Source organism: Protopterus annectens, chromosome 8.part0, assembly GCF_019279795.1.
Source record: "Protopterus annectens isolate FY-2018-M chromosome 8.part0, PAN1.0, whole genome shotgun sequence".
Classification (NCBI taxonomy): domain Eukaryota; kingdom Metazoa; phylum Chordata; order Ceratodontiformes; family Protopteridae; genus Protopterus; species Protopterus annectens.
In genome coordinates this window covers 14,359,690-14,367,389 of record NC_056741.1, presented here as the reverse complement: position 1 = coordinate 14,367,389, position 7,700 = coordinate 14,359,690, and the positions used below count along the sequence as shown (strand labels likewise).

Genomic DNA, 7,700 nt, shown 5'->3' with positions numbered 1-7,700 from the left:
CAGTGGGGAGATTACTAGTTGAAGGTGTGGGTTGGAGGGGAGGGGGGTTGTGTTGTTTAGCTAGTGATAGTATGGTTTGTGTGAAGTGTGTGTTGAATGAGGTAGCAATATTTTCTGAGGAGTGAGGGATGTTAGGAGGGGTACTGACTTTACCTGGGTGGAAAATGGAATTTATGGAGGACCAGAATTGTTTGGGGCTGTGTTGGGAGGAGTCTATGGCAGACTGGTAGTATTGGAATTTGTCCTGTTTTATTAGCTTTTTGACTCTATTGCGTAGTTCTAGGAATTTCTGTCTAGTTGAGGGGGTTTTGGTTTTGCACCAATGCTCCCAAGCTTTATCCCTGTTTTTCATTTCTGACTTAGTGGTTTTCTGTAGCCATGGGGAGGGTTGTGCTTTGATTCTGGAAAGTCTTATGGGGGTATGGTAATTAAGGATGCTCAGGAAGGTAGTATTAAAAAATTCAACTGTGTCATCAAGACTGAGGTACTTTAGAGGATGCCAGTTACAATCTTTGAGGAATGAGATGAATGTGAGTGGGTTAAAGTTTAGTTTTTTACCTATCTGACGGTAGATGACAGGTTTAGCTTGGTATAGGTATTTTTTGAGTAGGAATGTTGGGGAGTGATCACTAAGGCTATCTGATAAGTAGCCTGTTATATATGACTGGGGGCTCTTACTGACTAGTATCCAATCCAGGGTAGTGTGCTTGCTGGAGTTTTTATTTATCCTGGTTGGCGACTGGACTAGTTGGGTGAAGCCATGAAGGTTTACATGATGGGTTGGATAGTTGCCAGAACAGTATTGCCAGTCAATATTGAAATCACCTAAAATGATAGTTTCTTGGGGGAGATGGTGGGTAGACCAGCTGGGGAGGTTTTCTAGTGGAGGGATGTTTTGGCCAGGTGGGAAGTAGCATCCAATTATGTTGATGGTTTTGTTTTGGTTTACTTTGATGTTGGTATATATTATTTCTTCATTGCCTATTTGTGGAGCTGATGATTTTAAAATCTGGATGTTTAGATGCTGTTTAAATATTATAGCTACACCGCCACCTTTCTTGTTTAGCCGGTCTACTCTTAGTATGCCATAACCTGTAGGGAGTATTTGCTCACTGGTAATGTGAGGTTTTAGCCAGGTTTCTGTCAGGATGACTATATCTGGGGAGTACAAGTCTATGGTGGCATGGAGTTCATGGACTTTGTTGGATATACTTCTAATATTTAGGCTTAGTAGAAGGAAGTCACTTGGCTTTCTATTGGCTGTAATATGGGAGAAGTTGTAGTTTCTAGTCTGATTATGAGGATTGGGGTTGGAGATGGTAGGGCCAGGGTTGGGGTGGATGTCTCCACTTAGGGCTAGTTTTGATATGCATGAGGTTATTAGTTTTCACAGTTTTTGAATGTGTTTGTTTATAAGGGAAACTTTATGATTGTGCTCTGTGGGTAATCAGTATGATGGGAGGGTTATTATGTTAAGTTGTAGGGATGCTTTATGTTTGAGTAATATAGATGTGGGGTGTATAGGGATGGTTCTTGAGTTGGTGGGAGGGGAGCTGAGTGAGGGTGAGACATGAGTGGTGGTGTGAGTAGTAGTACGGTGGTAGTAGTTGAGTGGGGGAATGATGGAGCTTTGGTAGGTAAGGTATGTTTGTACATGTTAGTTGAAGAGGTGTGATAGTAGTGAAAAGATGTAGGAGGTAGTATTGGGTTTGCACTGTGGTTGGCTATTGGAAAGATGTGAGGGGTTTGTGAGTGTAATAAAGGTGGGACTACTGGGGGCGTGTGGGAATATGGGGCAGGGTGGGGAGCAAAGCGGGTAGAGACCTTGTTAGTTGCTCTTATGAGGGGGCTGGAAACAATCAGGTAACAGAGTTAACTGATAAATGAACATATGATAGTGACAAGAGTGGTTGTAGTTTTAAAAATGGTGCTTGCCATAGGTAATATTTATTAACCTTGGGATTGTCTTAAGGTAATAAACAGGGAAGGGGGAGGGGAGAACAAGGGTGTGAGCAGGCAGTTCTTTGTACTGCTGCCAATGAGCCAAAGCAAAGACAAATGTGTGTTTAAGAAACAATCACAATTGACCAAGGAGTGGACTGCTCTGAAACTGTAAGTCATTTCTTAACCATTTCTCAGATGGAAAACAGGATAACCTTGTATCAGTAGGCTACTATGGTCTCAGTTTAAATTAACAAACACACAGTATTGATCAGTTATGGATACTATTTGCTAACAGAAGGGAATAAGAGAGAAAGTGGAAGATGAGTGTGTGTGTGTGTGTGTGTGTGTGTGTGGGGGGGGGGGGGGGCTGCTTACAAGCCAAAATAGAGTGCTCTCCAGGGGAAAATGAATAATGGCTCAAACAGGTAGACACATACTCAAAGTTAACTTTAGCTGTTTGCAGACAGTTCAGACCCGGACTAAGCTTTTCTTATAAGAATGATAAAGGTGGTACCGCAGTTGAATACTTAAGAGTGGTGGTAGGTTGGAGAGACACTGAGCTCCTCATGGGGCCTGTAGCAAATTATATTTTTTATTATTTTTTTGACATAGGACGAGTTTAAAAGTTCGCTATTTCTACTACCACTATCTGATCTTATTAACATACAGTGATTAACTGGCTATATATGAACTGAAAATCTTCCACACAGAGAAGTTTCTTACACTGTTTTGTTTTTATACCCACTATACTTGGTTAGTGCGTTGTTTCAGACTTTGGGGATATCAGGGAGATTACTTGTTTTTCTTAAATATTTCTCTTACAAACTTAAAAAGTTGTTAGAATAACAAGTTTTGCATTAGCATGAATTTTCTGAAAGATATGAAGTCTGAAACTCAAATCTCTGCATTTATTTACTGACTTCAGTCCTCAGTGATTTGCCAGTAAACAACAATTTTATGAGAAACAGACGAAAAATGAGGCAAAAATCCGGACTTTCGGTGAAAATCTGGACAGTTGGGACGTACTACAGATATCACTTAAACGTTATAACACTGAATGTGTGCCATCGTGGAACTCCTAATTAGGTACACCCGAGAGATATGAGACACACACAGATGTGTAGCATCAAACCAATCCTCAGTGTGATATTTGTATGCCCACTTAAAGTGCACCAGGACAGGACACAAAAAAGAAAATACTGCAAAGTGTTACTCAAGTGTGTTTCAAGATGCTGGTTTATGTTCACTGTATTGTTTTATATGAATTTGTTGGACTGACTGTCTAACCCCAGGCTGAACAGAAAAAAGTACTCCACGTCAATGTTCTATTCCATTTAATATAGAAAATAAACAAGCAATGCAAAAATAAGTAAATTAAGACGATACTGACCGCAAGCACACATATACAACTGCAACACTGAACTCATCCCAACTCGTCAACTGAAATCCTTAAAAATTATTGTCAGTCAGATTGCTTGGAGAGAAAAAAAAGTCTCCAATCAATTAGCAGCAGGCGACAAATTCCCGCCTTTAGAAACAATCATCGTGCTCGAAACTTCACTCCGAGAACTACAGAAAAAAAAATTTCTGGTGGCTTGTGGGAAACTGGAGGTTTTTTTTTTTTTTACAGCAACTTCCGGAAGATGGCGACGTGCAGGGGTTGAATGTATATGTAAGTAAAATCTTGTTTCCCCCTTTTTTTCTAGTTTCGGTCAGAACGCTGGGTAAATAAAATTTTGTTTCCAAACTCCAGCCGTCTGATCATAGATAGCCGCAATTTTCCTGCACTTCTACAATCCAGGCATAGGTCGGAATCCCAAGGCAGTGTACGGCGAAGGTGTACAATGCACCCAGATCTTAAAATACCTCCTCGAAGTACTGCTGCTTTTCTCTATTCACTATACTGGATAACGCACGTGCATAAACAATGTTTCTTCGTAGAATAGCCCTTTTGTAACAAATTAAAGAGAAAATTTGGTATATGTTTAATCCAAGTTGACAGCAGCACTCCAAAACTGTATTCTGTTAGTATGGCAGCACAAAACTTTTAGTCAATGAATTAAGGAGCTGTTTTCTGTAGTCTGGAGTATGATTCCTGCAGCTTCCATTTGCATACTCTGCAGCTGAGTCACTTAAGCATTTGATTCTGGGTTCTAATCCAGGGACTGACCAGTTAGTTTGGGGGCATTGGGCTAGGTTCTTCAATGGTTTCCTGGATTGTGGATCATAATACAAGGTGCCTCAAGTTCTATTTGGTGAAACCTGATGTGAAAATGTGCTGTTAAGAAGAAACATAAGTATAGCGATACTGCTTAGTTGTGATAATTCTGCTTTGGACTCTTGACTCTTAACTTTGTTGGGTCATCATTTTACAACTTAATACTTTCTTCTTACTGTAGTTCACTTATTCTCTTTTTCTTTATACTTTGCAACCTGGGTGAGACTACAGTTGGTTATGTTTAATCAGAGGCTCTGCCCTGGTATACAAGTTTTATTTGTTCTTTGTTGACCAGGTTCGCCTCAAAGGTTACTGGCATCTTTTCAGGAGAGACCAAGGTGGAAAGAAAAATTGGCGTCTAGGAACTACCTTTATTAATAGGTGCTGTGGGCCGTTTTCCATCCACCTGAGCTACCACCAACTCAAGCAGATGGGATCTTAGTTTAACATGTCATCCGAAGGATGACACAGGCAGGAGTGTAGGGGAAGCTTATTTTACTATCTTGGAGAGTGTTACTGTCTTTATTGATTTCAGGTACCCTGATATGGTGTTAGCTCATCCAGTGGTGTGTTCCAGATGTAGCCTTTCAAAAATTAGTCCTTTGTCTATTGCTGCTCTGGCTTGACTAGAGAGACAGGGTTTGATTTTGTTCTTGCCCAAATGAGCGGAGGCCTGCGTGAATGCAGACTCCCTGTCGTAGCCACTGCCTGTAAGAAAGTCTTCACTCTACAGATTGTCAAAACAAGAATTTATACTTTATCTCTAACCCCCCGCTCAAAACTGCCAGATCCTCAAAAAAGCCAAATAACTCCCAGTGCAGTACAGAGTACATCTCCCTCATCTTTAAACTCCTGCAACCAGATGGCTTTCCACCTCTAGCCACCAAACTTAAGTACCACACACACACACACACACACACACTACAATCTCTGCCACCTTTTAAAAATGTCCACTTTTTTCCAAGTCCCTCAAACCAAACTACATTGTATCAGCTATTTCTTCTCCATCCATGCACCAAAACTATGCAAGTCCCTCCCCCCACATTTAGAGATCAAAGAATCTGACTGCACTCGTTTCTTTGAAGGCCTCATCACCTAAACTCCACTCCATCCTCCAACCAGATCAGATGTTGCCTTATAGAATATGCAGCAATCACATCTAAGTAGCGAAAATGCCAGGATTTCCAACCCTATGACTTTTTTTTTTCCACAGTAATCCCTGATTATCAAGCTTCCTATTTGACTCCTCTCCAGGTTTTAGGGTTAAACTCCAGGTTTTACTTATACTCAGCCTGGAGACAGCAGTTGAGCATTTAGGAGTGGTGCTGTCATCTTATAGGGTATTCTCTTTGAGCTGTGGCCGCCACCAGCACTCCACTAAAAAAAGCACCCAGCTCCCTCCTCAGGAGAGAGAGGCCCATCTTCCTTACCTGTGCCATCAAGCAGCTGAGCAGCTACACAATCTGGTCACCTGAGCCCTCTTCAGGGCTTTGTCTTTCAGCACCACAGGCAAGTCAGCTGTTGATTTTATGAGTAAAGTATTACTGTTCCTTTTCAAGTTCTTTCATTTGGCTCGCTCAAAGGCAAGTAAACACAGTAGTGTATGCAATAGTGTCCGGTTATTGAAATATAAAGTGGTATTTTGATCTCCCTTGAGTGACTGCACATACCCTTCAGAGTTACATTTTCAGAAGGTAAGTGAAGTGGACCACTGGGGACCCTTTTTTAGTCAAGATTATAAAATGTACATTGAGTTTAAAGCATGCATCTTTATACGTAATGTTGTTGGCATATAAAGGTTGTACATTTTATAAAATGCAAGAATTTTTCATCTCACCATAACATACACACAGACATGCACACACGTGTGTATACACGCTTGTGTGTGTGTGTGTGTGTGTGTGTGTGTGTGTGTGTATGCATAAGTGATATAATAGTATTACAGAAGTAGGTTCTAGTTGAAAAGTCACAGGAAGGAATGGTAAGGGAGGAGAGGCTTAAGATGTTTAAAAGAGTGATCTTGGGGTTTTTAAAGGTAAGATACAGTAGTGACCGTATGCAGTTGCTCATGTACATGGAATGTTTATGTAAGGATAACATATGCATGAAGATTTGTTTATTAAGCGATACAGCTGTAGGGTGTGAGGGGAATTAGGTTGCAGCCGCAGAGCATTTCAATTCATGTTGTTGCTGCTGCTGCCACTGTTGGTACTTATTTGGAGTTGAAGGCCATGGTGGTGGTTAGCCATAGGGTGTTCCAGAAGCTCAGAGTATGTGGACGAAGACTGACCTTCAGGATAATTTTGAAGTGGAATGGGAAGCTAGTCTACCTTTTTTAATTGCAAGACAGTGAGAGAACTATTTTTGCTTACAACACTGAAGCAACCGATGCAGTTTGTATTGATTGTAATTTCTGTGTATTGTTGTTAGAGGTGGAAGTAGTGATGAGAAGAGAGTATTTTAGTATGGAAAGTACTACCTGTTTGCCATTTGGAGCCCTGCCATGCTTTGTTAGATGTTTAGAGATTGTATGATGTCAACAGAGTATTGAGCTAAGTTTATTATTCAGGTTGTGTATTTGGATAGAGAAGTGAAGGCCCAACCCAATGCCTAGATGTTCTGCTTTTCATTAGCTGCCATTCTGCTGTGTAATATTTCTGGTATTAGATGAGAGAAAGAATTTAGGGGTTCCAAAAGTAATTTCATTTGCTTTATTGTAGATTACATTTAGACATTTTAGATTGTAAGAGTTGGTAATGGTTAAGGGAGTGTAGTGGAATGTTTGAACATGATCAGCGGGCCATTTATTTTGTTGTAATTTGTACTTTATTTTATTGCCAAGTGTCATGCTGCTACATACAATGAAATTAAAACTGAGGTTATTAGACTACATAATAGTAGGTGGTTATAGACCATCTTGGAGAATTTCAGGATCTTTTATTGAATAAATTGTTACCCTAATGCTCTCTAACTGTTGTTTCTGAGAACTCCATTCTGGTCATATTCCCAGCATAAGTTAGTTTTCATCTTTTATGCTTGGTTCATGTTTGGTTAAGTAACAAGACTGTTGCGAGATTTCACTCGAAAGAATACATTTTGTAACCCATTCTCATTTGGCCTTCACTATGCTCTTTTTCATCATCTCAGTCCTTTATTACATATTAGTTTTCAGAAAGCTGGGATGGCGGTATTGTAAACCCATATGTGACAAGTTGGACAGCCAGCTGGCTCACAGGTAGGGTATGAGAAGTCAGGGAAGGTGAACTACCTTCAGAAAAAGCCATTTACTAGCAGAACCTCCCCCAGTGCTGGGGGCACCCCTTTTTGAGACATACTTCTCTGAAGTCAAAGCCAGCATCAGAGACCTGTGGCTGACCAAGTTCACAGGTAATTGCAAACTAGGCGCAGTCATAGAATTCCCCCAAAGACAGACATCCTCCGAGAAGGCTCAACACAGTAATAATTGGTGCCAGCGGGACTGTTTAAAACCCAATGCTAACAATACATAATAGTATCTTTTGGCAAGGCAGTCACCCCT

At 40.6% G+C, this 7,700-nt stretch overlaps 1 protein-coding gene across 1 annotated transcript in view; it reads left to right on the top strand.

Annotated features, from left to right (window-relative positions):
- Positions 1-3,526: 3,526 nt before the first annotated feature.
- The window catches only part of MRPL51 (mitochondrial ribosomal protein L51), a 182,218-nt gene continuing 178,044 nt past the window's right edge, over positions 3,527-7,700 (top strand). The window contains exon 1 of the mRNA XM_044079567.1: positions 3,527-3,616. The gene's annotated coding sequence lies outside the window, so the exon portion shown is untranslated. The remainder of the gene's footprint in view (positions 3,617-7,700) is intronic.